The sequence below is a fragment of the Corythoichthys intestinalis genome, chromosome 6 (assembly GCF_030265065.1).
Source record: "Corythoichthys intestinalis isolate RoL2023-P3 chromosome 6, ASM3026506v1, whole genome shotgun sequence".
NCBI classification, from domain to species: Eukaryota; Metazoa; Chordata; class Actinopteri; order Syngnathiformes; family Syngnathidae; genus Corythoichthys; species Corythoichthys intestinalis.
In genome coordinates, this window is record NC_080400.1 from 44,167,706 (window position 1) to 44,187,656 (window position 19,951).

Below are 19,951 nucleotides of genomic sequence, written 5' to 3' on the forward strand. Positions count from 1 at the left end.
TGCAAGAAGGATGCCCTTGCTCCAAAAGCGGCACCTTAAGGCTCGACTGAAGTTTGCTGCTGATCACATGGACAAAGATAAGACCTTCTGGAGGAAAGTTCTGTGGTCAGACGAAACAAAAATCGAACTGTTTGGCCACAATGCCCAGCAATATGTTTGGAGGAGAAAAGGTGAGGCCTCGAATCCCAAGTACACCATGCCTACCGTCAAGTACGGTGGTGGTAGTATTATGCTGTGGGGCTGTTTTGCTGCCAATGGAACTGGTGCTTTACAGAGAGTAAATGGGATAATGAAGAAGAATGATTACCTTTAAATTCTTCAAGATAACCTAAAGTCATCAGCCCCAAGATTGGGTCTTGGGCACAGTTGGGTGTTCCAACAGGACAATGACCCCAAACGCACATCAAAAGTGGTAATGGAATGGCTAAATCAGGCTAGAATTAAGGTTTTCGAATGGCCTTCCCAAAGTCCTGACTTAAACACCATTGAGAACTTGTGGACAATGCTGAAGAAACAAGTCCATGTCAGAAAACCATCAAATTTAACTGAACTGCACCAATTCTGTCAAGAGGAGTGGTCAAAGGTTAAACCAGAAGCTTGCCAGAAGCTTGTGAATGACTACCAAAAGCGCCTAAATGAAGTGAAAATGGCCAAGGGACATGTTACCAAATATTAGCGCTGCTGTATGTATATTTTTGACCCAGCAGATTTGATCACTTTTTTCTGTTCACCCATAATAAAGTAATAAAAGAACCAAACTCCATGAATGTTTTTGTGACAAAGAAGTATCTGTTCCAATCACTCTATCAGAGGAAAATCAGAGTTGTAGAAATAACTGGAAACTCAAGAGAGCCATGACATTATGTTCTTCACAAGTGTATGTAAACTTTTGACCACAACTGTACATGACACCTTCTTATCACGGAAGCCCAATGTGTGTGTCATGCAACTGACTGAGCAAGACTGACGCAAGCCCATGTCTGCACCACCAACTCCCGCAATCAGTTCTTCCGGACATACAGAACAGATGGCGGGACATCTTGTCTTGACAAGGAACATCCGATAAGGTGGAACCCGTGACCGAGAAGTGAACTCTCAGCACGCATGTTGCGGCGAGGTGGCAAAATCAGCAACTCTCATGGTTACAACAGTAACTCCCAAATCCTTCTGTCCAATCTACAAACAGATAATAATCCTAAACAACGCCCAAACACACCCTTTTCGGCCCGCCCCGCAAAGCCTTCAAAAAGACTGAATGTTCAACTCATCGTTGTCATTATTCTCGGGAACCTTTTGTTAAATTGTGATATGGTAACCCTGAATCCTCGCCTGGGTCCTTCTGTGCTGTATGATTGCTGTCAACTCAGAATAAATTGTCAACTTGTGTTTCGAAGCCTTTTTCCAGTTTTCAAAATGGAGTCTGTACAAGGGGTTAAGAAAGACTAAGGTTAACGTTCGGCTGGCGTGATTTTGGCAATCTGGCTAAAGGTCAAATTCCTTCGGTATGCATTCGTAATTAAGTTTAGACCTACAGTTTGTGGAGTTGTGTGTGAGCGATTTGCTATGCGAATTGTAAATACGTTAGCATTAATAGCATTTCAGCTAGCGGACTTTTGTTAGGCAAATTAGGCTAATTTAATCTACTCATCAGACTAGATGACCTTTGAACACCAATTGTTCTGTGTCAAGTGTTTAATTGTTTAAATGCGTGTCGTTTTGAACATAAGTGTACATATATATGATGTGTTACAGCTTTACAAATTGTCAAAAGTGAAGGAAGTCAAAAGCTTCTAAAACCACATTTGCCTTGTTTGCTGTGTGTCAAGATGAACAGCTTCACGTTTAGTGAGGACAGAACGCATCATATTAATAAAGTAATTAGAAAAAAAAAAAATTAACATACTGTGAGGTACAATAAGGTACTGTTTACACGACTTTAAAAAATAAAAATGACTGGAGACAAATGGCGGACGAGACTCCAGTGTCGTAAAGTCGAAATCACGTAAGTCGAGTAAATTGTAACCCGGGAAATACCTGTACAAATAAATCTGAAAATCTGAAATCTGGATGACCTTGAAATACATTGGAATACCTGCAAAAACAGTAGCAGCCAGCGCAAACAAAATTTTATGGCACAAACAAAACAAGCAGAGCACCAGTGAAACAGACTATTTCCCCCAAATGTGGGGTGCCAATTTCACGCAGGTCTAATAATTAGGTTGTTTGACAAGCTCTATGCTTTGAGTGGGATGGCAAAAGCCTTTTGGGTGCCAAGCACAGCAATTGTGATGGTTCTAGTCATTAGTTATGAATTTGACTGCTTTTTTTTTGGTCCATTTTAATTTTATCCACTGACCTAGATGATTGACGAGTGACAAATTCTTTTTTTTTTTTTAATTGTCCCATCAAATTAAAAAATAGAACCTTATCCCAGTGGTTTCTAAGTGCCCATGAGAGACAGAAGGCACCACTAATACTGTAGCTGTCTGCTTCATCTGTCCTGTCGTCCATGAGCCAGATAGCTTCAGGAAGTGCAGCAAGTATGACTCATAGGTCATATCATGTGTATTTGAACAATACAGCTCAGTGCATTGCACATGGCGGAAAACACAGACAAGACTGAAAAAGCAGTTTCTGCTCTTGCACTCCTCTTTAAAAGAAAATGCTGTATTTTAAGCCAAAACAACTGTTGTGTTTGATAGAACAATATGTCTATATACTGCCATAGCAGATTCCTGGCGCATTAAGCCCCCGAACTATTTTTAATTTGTCCGTTTTACCCCGAAAACCCCTGTTTACAGACGTCGCGCAACCGTTTTTGTTTCAACCCAGCCATAAAATGAAGGCAATTAATTATATTTGTTATTCAAAATGTATGTCATTTTTAGCTTAGAATCATTAATTGATGTCTCATATTTCGTTTAAAAAAAAAAAAACGACTTTAACTTACTCACATATTTTTACGTCTGTAAAAAAGTAACAGATATCTACCTCACAACTATCGCTTAATTGTATTTTTTTGTTACTGTCGCATTTTCTCCGATACGTTAGATGATAAATAATCGATCCAAACAAATAAAAATTGAAAAAAAAAACATTTAAAAGGGTAAAAATATGAGAAAGAAAATCTCGACCACTCCTTGATGTCTGCGATTTTTGCATCGCAACCCTTGTTATATTACCATGTTTCGCCCATAAAGTCTCAAAAGAATCCAGCTGTGGCCATTCACAGCTGTGTCTTGACACTCAGTGATACATGCTACATGGAGTTTTTGGATCGAAACAAGGTAAGTACGTGATGAGTTCTCCTTAAATTCATGGCGTCTGTAATTCTGCTCTCGCGTGCTCTCACCTTTTTATTTTTTTTCTTTTAAATGCCCTCCGGTTCAAAAATTTTCTTCCCCCAGAATATTGAGATTTTAAGCTTTCCAATGATGTATCACATATGCATATAGGACTATTTTGAAATTTGGCCAAATTGGGGGTCTCAGAGCAGAATTTCAAGTCACCTGTTTTCTGCCATATCCATTGTGTCAGTGTGTACCTGTAAGTATGATCCCATTTGTCCCCAAATGCAGTACATTCAATTTGACTTTCTGTCTGTGATGTTTTTAAAGGACAGTCCTCAGAACTGAGCTCAGTGACAGTAAAAGTCTTTCTATTATCCATTTGGTTGCTATAAATCTTTGTTTATCATGCCTATCCTATGTGTTCAATCCTCACAACATCGTATCACTTGTGTAAATAATAAAAAAAAAAAATTTTTTTTAAGTCTTTACATGCAAAATGAATGAACATGTTGTCAGAATATGTCAACATGTGTGTGCTTATTTCTAAGCATTTTCATTACTTATTTTCTAGCTCTGTCTGGAATTGGTAAATTACTACCAGGTGACACTTGACCTTCTCTAACAAATAGAAAATTGTTAAGCATCAGATCAAATATTACCGGCTCTCTGAGATAGATCAAAGGTGCATTTGATGAACCATCAACTGACATGTAGCAGACCACAACCTTACAATGTCTGATGTCACAGGGATGGCAGAGGGCCCATTTTCTCTCGTGGACAGAGGCCATGTCTACACCTAGGAGGTTTTTTAAAACCGAGGATCCTGCCGGTAAAAAATTGCGTCCACACCTGCAAATTTGTGGAAAAAAAACGCGTCCACAGCCAACCGCATTTATTTGTTTTTAGTACATTCATAACAATGTCAGGCCTCAAGGTGGCAGCAGTTCCCCAAATTCCATCCAATCAGAGTAAGCTTCCCTTCTAGCGACGTCACGTCTTCAAATTGGAAAACATAGCACAAGTGTCGTACATGTGGACCGACAAATAATTCTCAGTAATCTCGTCCACTGCTTGTGTTCCTCATAATGGAGCAATTCAAGAGTTTGTAAATAAATGGATGCCAACACCACCTGTCAAATAATTAGATCTAAACACACAGTGACGGTATCCATGTTGACTCCAAATGTAAACATTGGTCTCATGTGTGACGTGGGGACAAAGTTTGTCGCACCCAGTGACATTTCCGCAGTTAAATCTTCGGTTATCAGTGTCCACATGTTGGAGTCACAACCGCAGAATTCGCACTTATTCACTTTCCTCGTTGTTCTTAAGAACTCCGGTTTAGGTGTGCGTGTGGATGATCGGCCAAACCGGGGCCGGACGTATGGGGGGGCCAGGGTGGGCACGGCCCACCCAGACGTGAGTCGTGCCCACCCAATCAAAATGATGGTGTTCTGTTATGTATAAAAGATTGATGGGTTTTGTGATTGAATACCTGAGTTTCTTTTACATCTTATTAGCATCATCTAGTGGACGCCTTAATTTACTGCATCTCATGCGCACTTTTTTTTAATGAAACTGCAACACGAAAGGGACGTTGTTCAGCAGTGACGGGATCTGTCGTTCACTTGAGTAAACGAATCAATTCCGGTTCGTTCAGTAAAAAGATTCATTCAAACGAATCGTTCAACGAATCGTTCGCCCCCCTCATCTCCCTCCCCGCCCAAATGAATCGTTCGGTTAGTGAACAGGAAGTGACGTTGCCGAACGAATCACCAAAGACCGCTTCGCAGTATAACTGAACGGGAAGTGACATTGCTTGGTCCCTCCCTCTCTTCCACATTGACCACTCGTCGTAGTTTCAGAAATGAGTGACAGGCGATATCATTCTGCTTTCACAGACAGCCTCGTCTCCCTCCCACTGCTGCAAAAGCGAGGGAGAACTTCCGCGTCGTCTGTCCTAGTTCTATGGGCTCAAAGTCATGGCTCGTGCTTGCATTTCGATTTAGGACACGGTTAAACATTTTCCTTTTGAGGGGGAAGTGGGGGTTTGGGGTCGGGGGCGCACGGACTTTCTTTAGCATGATCTTGCTCACATATACAATGCTGCTGCTACCAGCCAACGCGGCATGCTTGCTGTCACGAAAATAAAAATAAATCGAAAGTTTAATTTCTAAATATGGAACGACCAACACATCATATTTACCTCTCGCTCTGTTGTATTTTTGTTTTTTATTATTAAGATGATCGTATTGAATTTTTGCACTGGTATTAATAAATAAAATAATCCGGTCAGCCCCCCTGTCGTCCCCGCATCTCAGATCGTCAAATGCTGACGAGAAATAATTGTTTGCTCTTTATGATGTCGCCTTTCTACTCTCATTAGTCTGTTAAGAAAAATGTAGACATATTGCGACATCTCCCGTGTCCGCGCGCTTTGTTTTTGGGCGCTTGAGTAGCACATGATGGACGGATTGACATAATTTGTCAAACCAACCGACACCCTCTGACACGAAAAAAAAATAAAACACTCGGAAAAAATTGACATGTATATACAGTTTCATTGCAAATCAGTATTATGGTGATCATACTAAATATTGTTTTTTTTCTGTGCATATATGAGGTAAATATCGCTGCCATGAAGCCTCCATATAGTGACAGTTCTGTGCCCGCTTCACTGCCGTCACGCGACCGCAGCTCAGCTTTTGCTTGCCTCGTAGCTACGCGTGTTTTAAATTACCTTAAATGTGATAGTATATCGTCATAGGTACAGTCCCGAGTCTGTTGAGAAAAGTAGAACACTAAACCATGCTCGCTAGATTTGTGTGGTGTTTTTGTCTGTTTGAGCAGCATTTGATAGGCTCCATGTTAACAAATATGTGACAAAGTCATTTCCTTTCATTTTATGACTCGTTCACCGCATAGTCATTACTGGAAAGTCAAGTTAGCAGCAAGCTAGTTCAGGAACCGGAGGACCGAATCACTGAACGGGAAGTGACAAAACTCAGTCTTTCCCCCCCTGCCTGCACGCTGGCTGCTAATTGGCCACACGTGGAAATGAGTGACAGACGCCTTGATTCTGTTTCCGCTCCCTCCCCTGCCCGCGATGAGGCTGGCGTCTGATTGGTCGTGTGCGATGTCAGAAGACGCTGCCGCTTGCTCAACGCCCTCCCACGCAGCGAACAAGCGCCACCAACTTCATAGAACGAATCAGTGCAGATGGTGATTAGTTCGGTCTCGTTCACCCAAACAATTCGTTCAAAAAGAACGAATCGTTCGCGACCGATACAACACTATTGTTCAGTAGAGAATCAGACGACGACGGCCGCAGTCAGTTCGCACCGTCTCTGTGACCACTTTGCCTTGAATTGGAAGTTGCATCGCTAGTATTTGTTGTTTAAATGTGTTTAAAAACGTAAATATGTGAACTGTGTGTACTTCAGTGCAAAAAAAGTGAGACAGATTCACTTAACATGAAACTTGTTATATGCTAATTACCCACGAGTGACAGGGTCGGCAAAATTTGCTACAGATAGTGCAGTACTGTTGAGATAATTATTGGGGTTTGATTTATTAAATGTTTGCTTGGTTGGTTGATTGAATATTTGCTTGTGCTCATATATACCATAAATAATACATATTGCCATATTTTTCTTACGTATATAACCAGTAAATGATTATTGCTTGCTATACCAGATTGTAGTATAATGCTTAAGTGTTACAAAGAGTAAAAGAGGGTCGGGGTGACAACTGCTTTGCTTCATGGCCGCGTCGTTGCGTAACTAGACCTTCCAGGCATCCTCAGCACCTGGGGTTTGGACTTTCGCCTAGCCCTTCGGGGACAATTTTCCATCCGAGGACATCTTCCAGGGCCACAGCGGTGCATAACTGGAAGTGTTTGGATTTTTGTGCTGATTGTTTAACGTTGCATAACTAAAAGTGTCTGCATTATTTTGACTGTTTATATATTATTTTGACTGTTTATATGATTGTTTTGATTGTTTACATAAGCTCTTGCTCCACACACGTGTATCACTTAATTCCACCTACATGCACACACATATCCAATAAAAAACCACATGGGTGTCGCCAGCTTGCTCTCCCTTCCCTGAGGGCGGCCCCAATCTTGTTTAGGAAAAACCCCTAAATAAAATACCAAGGAGGTTTTTTGTCCTTTAGATCAATCTTGGTGGCTCACGAGTCACGTTTGACCTCCTTGGCCAAGAAAACTGAGTGTCTTCTCTCCTTATTTTTGGGTAATTTTACAATGTCTACCTAAGGATCTATTTTTGAACTTGACAAGTACATATGCGATTTCATATATTGTGCATATTTTGTGTTGAGGTGGTTGCAGCTCAACGTTGCATTCGTAGGAAGAATTGACGGAGAATAAGTTGTCTTTTAGCCAAAACTTGGCGTGTTTAATTTCCACTGACATGCAGATACATCCTCTCTCATAGCTGTCTTGACAGGCAATCCCACAATTCTTTATGAGGTAGTTGTAGATGTTTCCGAACTCCACTGCAGACAATTCCTTTGGATCACAAGCTTCACAAGCTTTTCACACACTATTGCTGGTATTTTGGCCCATTCCTCCATGCAGATCTCCTCTAGAGCAGTGATGTTTTGGGGCTTTCGTCGGGCAACACAGACTTTCAACTCCCTCCACAGATTTTCTATAGGGTTGAGATCTGGAGACTGGCAAGGCCACTCCAGGACCTTGAAATGCTTCTTACGAAGCCACTCCTTTGGTACCCTGGCTGTGTGTTTGGGATCATTGTCATGCTGAAAGACCCAACCACGTCTCATCTTCAATGCCCTTGCTGATGGAAGGAGATTTTCACTCAAAATCTCTCAATACATGGCCCCACTCATTCTTTCCTTTACGCAGAACAGTCGTCCTGGTCCCTTTACAGAAAACCAGCCCCAAAGCATGATGTTTCCACCCCCATGCTTCACAGCGGGTATGGTGTTGTTCGGATGCAATTCAGTATTCTTTCTCCTCCAAACATGAGAACCTGTGTTTCTACCAAAACGTTCTATTTTGGTTTCATCTGACCATAACACATTCTCCCAGTCCTTTTCTGGATCATCCAAATGCTCTCTAGCGAACCGCAGACGGGCCTGGATGTGTACTTTCTTCAGCAAAGGGACACGTCTGGCAGTGCAGGATTTGAGTCCCTGCGGCGCATTGTGTTACTGATAGTAGCCTTTGTTACTGTGGTCCCAGCTCTCTATAAGTCATTCACTAGGTCCCCCCGTGTGGTTCTGGAATTTTTCCTCACCGTTCTTGTTATCATTTTGACGCCACGGGGTGAGATCTGACATGGAGCCCCAGATCGAGAGAGATTATCAGTGGTCTTGTATGTCTTCCATTTCCTAATAATTGCTCCCACAGTTGATTTCTTTACACCAAGCGTTTAACCTATTGCCGATTCACTCTTCCCAGCCTGGTGCAGGTCTAAAATGTTGTGTCTGGTGTCCTTCGACAGCTCTTTGGTCTTGGCCATAGTTGAGTTTGGAGTGTGACTGACTGAGCTTGTGGACAGGTGTCTTTTTTACCGATAATGAGTTAAAACAGGTGCCATTAATACAGGTAACGAGTGGAGCCTCGTTAGACCTCGTTAGAAGAAGTTAGACCTCTTTGACAGCCAGAAATCTTGATTGTTTGTCGGTCACCAAATACTTATTTTCCACTCTAATTTGGAAATCTTTAAAAATCAAACAATGTGATTTTCTGTTTTTTTTTTTTTTTCACATTCTGTCTCTCATGGTTGAGGTTTACCCTTGTTGACAATTACAGGCGTCTCTAATCTTTTCAAGTAGGAGAACTTGCACAATTGGTGGTTGACTAAATACTTATTTGCCCCACTGTAGATGCTGCTGTATCTTGTCTCATACTGTATTTGCACACCCATAACAAACTCCACAGGGTCATGGTAGAACACATTCATTGTGGAAAATGTTTTTTAGCATTTCTAGCACAAGAACCAGACCTAGTATTTTTTTGGTGTTAAGTCATATTGATGTGCATAAAAAAGCCGACAACTCAAGAGAAAAATGACCACAATTAAAGTGAGTCACTGAAGGGCCAGAGAAGAGCAAGGTAGAGTGGGTGTATTTAATGGTGGGCTGTGAAAGGTGCTAAAAGGCTATGATTTAGTGGCTAAAATTAGAGCACTGCTCACTTCACTTCTATTGTATAAAACTTTTATTTACGTTGTGTACACGATTCAGATTTCTTGGCCATAATTCAGATGTAATCAAATGTAAAGAGATAAACAGTTTTTCAGTCGCTTAATAGCTAATTTCCTTCCGTAATCGCTTCTCAAATTCATGTTTGCTGAAACAATTAAAGAGGTGATGAAACAACATGCTCTCCAAAGCAAGTATTTCCCAACGGATTCCCATTTTGTTCCCTAATGTGTTAGTGCTCATCTCACCAGCTGTCCTAGCTGGGCTCACTCCATCACTCAATTTGGCACCAACAAGGTGATTCCCACGTCAACTGGCACCCACCGTAATCCTATATTCTTAATCACTGATGTCTTTAACCTTTTCTGTGGAAACAAAAGTGCACCTGCAACAAATAAATGGCTTTTGAAATAAGGCCAGCCATGTCAAATTCAGCTGCATTGGTTTACTTACAGTATATGCTCTTATTCATATTAAAGTATTTGCCCTGCAAGGCTGCCCACAATTTTTTGCCTAACAAAAAAAAAAAAAAAAAAAAATAGAACATTTTTGGTCCTCACCTTGCTCATTTAGGATTAGAACTTTCTTCATACGAATTCCACAAGACTAAGCCTTTTCAGACTCAAACTGGAGTACGAATGTAGCCAAACTATCCTCATCATGACCGGTTATTAACCACATTTGGATGAACAAGGTGTGTTGCGTGGTTCAATGCAGGTTCAAGCTGCAAAGGCATATCTAGAAAATATAGTGGTATGAAAAAGTATCTGAACCTTTTGGAATTTCACCATCAACTGTGATCTGATCTTTGTCAAAATCACACAGATGAAAATAGAATGTCTGCTTTGACTAAAACTACCCAAACATTTATAGGTTTTCATATTTTAATGCATGCAAACAATGACAGAAGGAAGAAAAATAAGTAAGTGAATCCTCTACCTTAGGAGACTTAAAGCGCAATTGAAACCAATCTTTACCAAATATTTTAAGTCAGGTCTGAGCCCAGTCACTGATGAGTGGTTTAAAGCTACCCTGCCCACTATAAAACACACACCTGGTAGGAATAGAATAGAATAGAATAGAATAGAATAGAATAGAATAGAATAGAATAGAATAGAATAGAATAGAATAGAATAGAACTTATTGTCATTGTCAGCACTCCAGTATAAAAGTAAGTATTAAATTAAAATAAAATGAATAATAGGAAAATATATACTCTAGGGCTTTCAATCGACAGTCAGAGAAGTTGTCTACAAACGGAGAGAGTTTGGCACTATTACTTCTCTGCCAAGGAGTGGCCGTCCACCAAAGATGATGCCAAGAGTTCAGCGCAGAATACTCAGAGGGGTTAAAAAAAAAAAAAAAAAAAAAGAACCCTAGAGTGTCTGCTAAAGACTTACAGAAATCACTGGCACATACCAATATCTCTGTGCACACATAAACTATACCAGTATGTAAAACTATGGCCAAGAATGGTGTTCATGGGAGGACTCCACGGAGGAAGCCACTGCTGTCTAAAAAAACATTGTTGCTCGTTTAACATTCACAAAAAGGCACTTGGACACTCCACAGAAGTTTTGGCAAAATATTTTGTGGACTGATGAAACCAAAGTTGAAATGTTTGGGAGAAACACACAATGTCATGTGTGGATGAAAAATTAAACGGCTCACCGACATCAACACCTCATCCCCGCCATGAAGCATGATGGTAGGAGCATCAGGATTTGGCGCTGTTTTGGTGCCTCAGGGCCTGGACAACTTGCAATTATTAATTGAAGAATGAATTCAAACATTTATCAGGATGTTTTGCAGGAAAATCAGGAAAGCAGGAAAGTAAATGAACTTCAGAATGGTTTCAGAAGAACAAAATACAGGTTCTGGAGTGGCCAAGTCAAAATCCAGACTTGAACCCCATTGAGATGCTGTGGCATGACCTGAAGACAGCGATTCATGCCAGACATCCCTGGAATCTGACTGAACTACAGCAGTTTTGTAAAGACGAATGGTCCAAGATTAGTCCTGACTGATGTGCCAGACTGATCTGCAGTTACAAGAAGCGTCTGGTTGAAGTTATTGCTGCCAAAAGGGGGGCCACAAAATATTAAATGTGATGGTTCACTTACTTATTTTCCCCCTTCTGTCATTGTTTGCATACTATCCACATTAAGATATGAAAACCTACAAATGTTTGGGTGGTTTTAGTTAAAGCAGACACTGTTTTTTCATCTATGTGATTTTGACAAAGGTCAGATCACATTTGATGGTGATTTTATGCAGTAATGTGAGAAATTCCAAAAGGTTCAGATACTTTTTCATACCACTGTACTTGTTCAACTTAGTTTTCAGATTTTCACTTAAAATTTAGCCAGTCATATCACTTGCTAGGCTTAAGCCCGAAAACACCCTTGTGCACAGCTTGTATCCATGGAGATCAGAGATATATCTCAGGATGCATTGGCCCCCGTGGAGCAGTTTGCTTGAGCTGTATGACACAAAGGACACAGGAGACATAAGGTGGCACATGCACACTGTGGTTCACATACTTGCTATCTGTTTCTATAGCTCTTTTATGATACATTACTATAGGTACTGAAAAAGGGTAATTGGTAATGATGACATGTCAGTGGCCAAGAGAGTGTTAAGAATAAAATGATTGAATATAGCTCTCAATCACTCCGTCTGTCTACAGTCTTTTATTGGCTAGTTCTCCTTGCGCTGAATATAATGATTAAAATAAAATTAGAGGCACAAGATGGCGCCAGAAATTTTTTTCAAAGAGATTTAACAGATAATTTGATTGTTTTTTTTTTTTTTTACTTTCAGGCATAGGTCAAGGTCACCTTTAACTTTGACCCTTTTGATATCTGTTTAGTGAATGCTCACATTTGGTTCACATTCAAACCATCCCAACATTAAAAGTTGTTAAGATGCAAAAAAAAGAAAGACGTACGACACCTGATATAATTTAGTAATTGTCTTCCGCAAACATTTAATTAATCAATTTCCTTAAACTTTGTGCTTTTGCTTTTATAAGGCAAAATACTGCCGCATTTTGATTTTCTGTATAAATTGTGTGGTGGTCATTGCCCACACTCCCCTCTACTTTGACTTTTATTGTTGTAACACTTCCTGTTTTGACCTGTGGCTTTAGCTCAAACTTGGCAGGCTGGGTGTGGTAGACCTGGAAGTACACCTGCAGCTCATCCGCCATTATCACTGCTTTTAAGGAGCTGCCTGGGCATCAAGCAGGTGCCAGATGATTGCCTGTCAACATTGGTACATCGGCCAACTAAGCCTGTAGGTTTGAGTCTCATTGTTGAACGCTTGACAAATTTTGTCTTTGGCTTCAGGATACCCACCCAGCCAGGCCTCCTATCTGAACGAAGCCCCCTGCCACAGCAATTCACTGATTCATTAACCCCGCCACCCACCCAGCACCTTGCCTGTGTTCAATAACTATCACTTCACACTTCATCTGCTTCCAGGTCACGTTTTGGTCTGCACTGGCTTCACCTATTCTACCTTAACAATTAGAACTTATTAGTTTGGAAAGAAAAGTTTTTAACTTTTTCAATTTTGTTTTTTAGAGAACTACAAATCGTGATCGTTGTAAGTCGAGATCTGCAGGTCAGGTTTTACAAAAATTGGTGATTGGTTATAAAATTGTGATCCGTACACCTCTACATTCCACACATTCTTCTTTTTGGCATGTTGCCTAAAGTAATGGATGGAAGGACACCTTAAAAAAATCTAAAACAAACAAAAAAAAAGAATTTATTTGACCCAATCAAATAGTTTGAATGTCAAAAACTTTACTTTAAAAAAATTATTGTCCTTGAGTATGAGTATTTGACAATCTTCTCAAACAGTCATTAGTTTATAATAAAGTGTATACTGTATGTTGACATTAACAATTTTTAACCAGAAAGGGACTACTCCAAATATAGACAACAGCCATAAAAAAATGTCATCCATCAACCAGTAAGCGCCCACTCTCAGATGAGAAATCACTGTTCATGACCATGTCCTTATTAATCCTTGCTTTGATGATGAACAGATTGACAGGTGAGGTCAAACATAATGCGCCAGTGAACAAAGGTCAGTTGTATCAAAAGTTATGATGGAGAATGCACATGAGCACTTTGGATCAACTGGGAAATAAGAAATACAACAGACAAGATATGGCACAGACACGGAGTATGAATCGTTCTTTTATACGGTAGGCTAGGACAATTGTATTAGTGAGAAAAGCATAAGGAGCAATATTTTCTCACTGCTGAAAGGTCAATGTCTCACTTGTAATAAAGCAAAAATGTCAGGGTCAGCTTGCCTTAACTCAAGTCTGCTATTACTTCTACAAAGTACACATCACAGTCTGTGATTTGACATTTTTGCAGATTGAAAAGAATTTGATCATTTCACAAATTTTCTGTACCTGGAGTACAATAATGGTTAATCAGTTTTTCAGCAGGGAAGATGCCATTGAAGTAGACCAGAGTAACAGCAATCTAGACTTTCGTCAAATCAGACTCGATAGATGTTGCAGCTAAAGCTAAAATGCATAGTCTGGTTTTAAAGGTACTTATGTCTGCTGGCGCCTGTTTATATAGCCTCTTATTGAAAACCTGTGATTGCACTTAGAGAGTGAAGATTGCTATTTCGTGTATCATACGGTAAATCCAGTCAGCCGCAAAACAATATATTTAAACAAATTTTAGCATGCCCTTCTGTGTGTCACATTTGCTTTATTATTTTTTTAAATTCATAATTTCAACAATCTCGTCTTTGTGGCGTTCTCTTTCGACACTCGGGCTCTTGCGAAATACTGCTGCTGTGAAATTAAACTAGCTTCTAGTTGCTATAATTTCTCGCTGCGTGTCTTCCCTGTAATGTTGTCGTACATGTCAGCGTATCTTGTTTGGTAGGATCGTGTCACATCGAAGTCTTTGAAAACAGCGACTGTCACTTTGCAAATGAGGCAGACAGAATTGTTGCATGTTTTATTGAAGAAATAGTCCAATATCCACCTATCCTTGAAGCGTCTGCCGTCGCAGTCAACTTTTTTTTTTTATTGATTGTCGCCATTTTAGAAAATTGGAAGTAAAGGGTCACACGGGGTAATGTTGCGCAGAATGCTGCTCTTAAAGTTTTTCAAACTTTCGTCAGAATAGGCTGATTTTGTGTGGACAAGATAGTTGTAGATATCAGGGTAGCAGATGTCAGGCAGAGAGGGCGAAGACAGCGGGTCGAAAAATATCGATTTAGGCATCAAATATGGATTTGGCGAATGGATAGACTGAAGCTATTCCAAATAACGCCTTTTATGCAACGCATCCAATGAGTTTACAGGGTCTGAAAGCACCGGGGCTTCCATGAATTGCACTATAAATTGCACGACAAATTGAAACCATTGAGAATACGGATAAACAGTGATGGACAATATGGTGGCCGGATACAGCGACACATCATTGTGTGACGTTGGTGAGTGGGGTCTATAGATCGATAGGTGATAACAGTGGTGCAGGAACTGAGCTGGCGTTGGGAAGGGGGAAAAAAGTGTTTTGGTACTTTTTTTTTTTTTTTTTTAAATAAATACATAAATAAAATTTAAACAATAGCGTATTTAACATTAGGGATCAAATATATAAAAATGTTGGAAAAGTTTTTTTTGTTTGTTAATAAAACCACATGACTCTTTGGTTGCTACCACGTCACGTTGAATAAGGCGCTATTGGAATGGAAAAGTAAAATGTTGACAAAGGACGTGTTAACATGGGACGAAAACAAATTAGCAAAAACCGCAACATTTTCTGGAATTCAATTTGAGGTAAAAAATGAACGATTATTGTCCATTGATTTCACTCAGGTGATTTGAAGTTCTGCTCTGACACCCCGAATTTGGCCAAATTTCAAAATTGTCCGATATGCATGTGTGATACATCATTGGAAAGCTTAAAATCTCAATTTTAGGGGGGGGGGGATTTGAACAGGAGGGCATTTAAAAAAAACAAAAAAAAACAGGAAAACCCTATCTAGAGGTGAGAGCACGCGAGAGCAGAATTACAGATGCCATGACTTTAACGAGACATTATCGCGTACTTACTTTGTTTCGATCCAAAAACTCCATGTAGCATGTATCACCGAGTGTCAAGAAACAGCTGTGAATGGCCACAATCGGATTTTTGGGGGGATTTTATGGGTGAAACATGGTAATATAACATGAGTCGCGATGCAGAAATCGCAGACATCAAGGAGTGGTCGAGATTTTCTTTTTCATATATTTACCCTTTTAAACATTATTTTCAATTTTTCTTTATTTGGATCGATTATTTATCATCTAATGTATCGGAGAAAATGTGACAGTAACAAAAAAAAAAAAAAACAATTAAGTGATAGTTATGAGGTAGATATCTAACTTTTTTACAGACACCATTTTTTCATTGTGACATAATTTGTTTAAAAGTTTAAAATATGCGAGTTAATAATTTTTTTAAGTTTTTTTTTTTTTTTAAACGAAATATTAGACATCAATTAATGATTTTTAGCTAAAAATGACAGACATTTTGAATAATAAATATAATCAATTACTTTCGTTTTATGGCTGGGTTGAAACAAAAGCAGTTGCGCAACGTCTGTAAACGGGGGGATCTAGGGTAAAACGGACAAAATAAAAATAGTTCAGGGGCTTAATGCGCCATGAATCTGCTATGGCAGCAAATAGACATATTGTTCTATCAAACACAACAGTTGTTTTGGCTTAAAACACAGCAGTTTCCTTTAAAGAGGAGTGCATGAGCAGAAACTGCTTTATCAGTCTTGTCTGTGTTTTCCGCCATATGCTTGCATTGTAGCCCTATTATTGCTTGTTGTTGCTGTTGAGCTGCAGCTATGCAGAGCGCTGATGGATATTCGTGAGCAATTTAGTTTAGTGTTATGAAAAGAAGGCGTCAAAGTTAATTGGCCCTTTAAGTTTTCAAATGTATTTGTGTGTAATTGCTTCGTCTAGCTGTGGGGATTTGCATCATAATACATGGGCGCTTTTTTTTCCCAAATACAAAAATTCCAACACACACTGTAGGTGAAATGGAACGCTGTCTTTGTAGTAGCCTAGTAGTTGTACTTAAACCATCCTACATGCGTGTGTACTGCCATTGTGCACAAATTGTATGGAGAAAATGCGCAAGCATGACAAATTTGGACTGAAACAGCTGTTTCAGCTGGATGGGAAAAACTAAAAAAGCTCCTCAGCACTCCCTGCTGTGAGTGACTTCCAGTGCCCCTGGCTAATACTGACAAATATGATATTTTGACCAGCATTTGACAATGTGCAATGAAATACACCCGCAAAGGTTTGAGTAACTTCACCCTTTGGTAGTATGTGAAAGACTGAAAGTGTCTCAAAATGTTTGTACACCAGCAGTGTACATACTTTACCTTTCTAAACTTTTAAAATGAAATATACAATTTGATTTTTGTTTGAATATAAAAATGATTATTAATCTAACATGCGCTGTATATTTTCCAAGTTATAGTTTGCAGTAGTGTGTGATAATGAACTGAATCACATGGTTTGGACATGAAATGTTTTTACAATGCATACATTCATTATATAATTTTGTTGTTGGTGTTTCTTAGGTTTGGGGAAGGTTATAGATTTTTGTCGGTCAGCCCAGTTTAACAGACGAAAGTTCTTGAAAAGCAGCTAATATATTTGCTAGGGGTGTTAAGGATTAATGAGGAGCAAAGAGAGAAGGCGTGCAGGATGAAAGAGGTAGAGGGTCTAAAGTAATGAGTGTTAACAGGGTGAGAGCTAGGAGAAAGTGGAGTAGAGGAGTGATTAGGGGAATACCAGACAAAATGTCAAACAACCACGAATGGGGTGGGGGGGGTGCGTAAAAGCGTCTTGCTACTATTTGAAGGAGAACAGCCTAAGATGGTGTCATTTGGGTACGGTATATGGCTTACCTTGTTAGGGAGTGTATGCTGAGGTTACTGGGGTGTTACAACTGTCAGAGGTTCAGGCATACAGCACTGAAACATAATGGAAAGAGAAGGTGTGCAAGATGCGAAGAGGACCATGAGTATTCAAAGTGCAAGAATCAGACTGAACCTAAAGGCCAAATTACATTAGATGCGTGTGCGGTGCGAATCCTCCAAGATATAGCGGCGGAGCCAATCCTTTTCCATTCTATCATATTTAAATTATACCGGCTGCACATGCGCTGCGGATTGACTGTGGACAAGCTCCACCGTGCCGCAGCCCGCCGGATGGTTTGGGCTATTTTCTATTTTTGCCCGAGATGCATCCGTCAAAATGGGATGAGCCAGCACTGATTATTGATAATGGCGTTGGCTGGTCCAGCCGCAGTTCAGCCACAAGATGATAAAAATCACCTTGTTTACGCCTGCCCTGGTTCAGTGGCTCGACCCAATGCTGCCTCCTTCTACTTAAACCCATCCTCCGCAGTCTGTCCAGTAGTAGAAGAAAGGCTACTACTCTCCTCCTACGAAAAGGCATTGAAAAAGTAATTAAGATATTTAGTTTATTATTACTTTGTAAGATTTTGCATTTGAATTTTATACTTTGATATAGTTATACTTACAGTATATGTGTAAAATTTAGGTCAGAAAACAACAACAAAGAAAGAATAGGAAAACAGTAGGCTTTTACTATACTACTGGAAAAAACATTCTAACAAACCCAATATACAATGGAGCAAATAAGTATTTAGTCAACCACTAATTGTGCAAGTTCTCACTTGAAAATATTAGAGAGGCCTGTAACTCTTCACAAGCTTTCACACACTGTTGCTGGTATTTTGGCCCATTCCTCCATGCAGACCTCCTCTAGAGCAGTGATGTTTTGGGGCTGTCGTTGGGCAATACGGAGTTTCAACTCCCTCCACAGATTTTCTATGGGGTTGAGATCTGGAGACTGGTTAGGCCACTCCAGGACCTTGAAATGCTTCTTACGAAGCCACTCCTTTGTTGCCCTGGCTGTGTGTTTGGGATCATTGTCATGCTAAAAGACCCAGCCACGTCTCATCTTCAATGCCCTTGCTGATGGAAGGAGATTTTCACTCAAAATCTCTTGATACATGGCCCTATTCATTCTTTCCTTTACACAGATCTGTCGTCCTGGTCCCAGAAAAACAGCCCCAAAGCATGATGTTTCCACCCCCATGCTTCACAGTGGGTATGGTGTTCTTCAGATGCAATTCAGTATTCTTTCTCCTCCAAACACGGGAATTTGTGTATCTACCAAAAAGTTCTATTTTGGTTTCATCTGACCATAATACGTTCTCCCAGTCCTCTTCTGGATCATCCAAATGCTCTCTAGCGAACCGCAGACGGGCCTGGACGTGTACTTTCTTCAGCAGGGGGTCACATCTGGCAGTGCAGGATTTGAGTCCCTGGCGGCGCATTGTGTTACTGATAGTAGCCTTTGATACTGTGGTCCCAGCTCTCTGTAGGTCATTCACTAGGCCCCCCCGTATGTGTGATTCTGGGATTTTTGCTCACCGTTCTTGTTATCATTTTGACGCCACAGGGTGAGATCTTGCATGGAGCCCCAGATCGAGGGAGATTATCAGTGGTCTTGTATGTCTTCCATTTTCTAATAATTGCTCCCACAGTTGATTTCTTTTCACCAATAGTTTTATCTATTGCAGATTCAGTCTTCCCAGCCTGGTGCAGGTGTACAATTTTGTCTCTGGCGTCCTTCGACAGCTCTTTGGTCTTGGCCATAGTGGAGTTTGGAGTGTGACTGACTGATGTTGTGGACAGGTGTCTTTTATACCGATAATGAGGTGCCAGGTGCCATTAATACAGGTAACGAGTGGAGCCTCATTAGACCTCGTTAGACCTTGTTAGAAGTTAGGCCTCTTTGACGGCCAGAAATCTTGCTTGTTTGTTGGTGACCAAATACTTATTTTCCACTCTAATTTGGAAATAAATTCTTTAAAAATCAAACAATGTGATTTTCTGTTTTTTTCCCACATTCTGTCTCTCATGGTTGAGGTTTACCCATATTGGCAATTGGAGGCCACTCTAATCTTTTCAAGTAGGAGAACTTGCGCAATTGGTGGTTGACTAAATACTTATTTGCCCCACCGTAATCAGTAAATGTATTAAGAGATTTTTTTTCTTAATAGGATACTTACCCATGGTAAAAGCAAAAAAAAAAAAAAGCAGGAAAAAAATGTTCAGTCAAATCAAGTCCTCCTCTCACTCTGCTTGAGTACAGACTCCGTGTGTGTTTGTTGTTGCTTTTAATGGCACATTATCACGCACGATCACGCAAGAGCTCATGATGGTGACGGAGCATCCGGTCCGCAGTTGTGCACAGCTGGTATGTTTTGTCCTATTTTTGACGTACTGCGGAGCATGCAGTCAAAAAGAGCGGACAGAGGTGCAGAGGTGATAAATGCAACCATGGGAATACATTCGAAAACAGAAAGAACACA